This window comes from Myotis davidii, unplaced genomic scaffold (assembly GCF_000327345.1).
Source record: "Myotis davidii unplaced genomic scaffold, ASM32734v1 scaffold826, whole genome shotgun sequence".
Lineage (NCBI taxonomy): Eukaryota > Metazoa > Chordata > Mammalia > Chiroptera > Vespertilionidae > Myotis > Myotis davidii.
The window spans coordinates 32,797-33,231 of NW_006297142.1; the positions used below are offsets into that span (position 1 = coordinate 32,797).

General features: G+C 50.6%; 1 protein-coding gene across 1 annotated transcript in view; it reads left to right on the forward strand.

The window, feature by feature from the left end:
• The window catches only part of LOC102771180 (pepsin A), a 7,311-nt gene that overhangs the window by 823 nt on the left and 6,053 nt on the right, over positions 1–435 (forward strand). The window lies entirely within an intron of this gene.

Below are 435 nucleotides of genomic sequence, written 5' to 3' on the forward strand. Positions count from 1 at the left end.
TAAGACCCACCCGGGCGGCTGGCATCACCGACCGCCTGGGGCTCTGGGCCGGCCTGGGCGTCGTACCAGCTCCACCCCTGGGCCAGGGGACTCAGGAAAACCACCAACTTCTTTGTATTTTTGTGCCCAAATAAGAGCGCCTTCCCTCTTGACTTCTTTGTTCCTTTTTTTTTTTTTTTAATATATTTGTATTGATTTCGGAGAGGAAGGGAGAGGGAGAGGGAGAAACATCAGTGATGAGAGGGAATCATGAGAGGTTGCCTCCTGAATGCGCCCTGAACAGGGCCAGGTATCGAGCCTGCAACTGAGGTATGGTGCTCTTGACCGGAATCGAACCTGTGACCCTTTAGTCGGAGGGCTGACGCTTTATCCACTGAGCCAGCTGGCTAGGGCTGATGTGTTTGTTAAAGAAATTTTTAACCAAATAGATAAAAA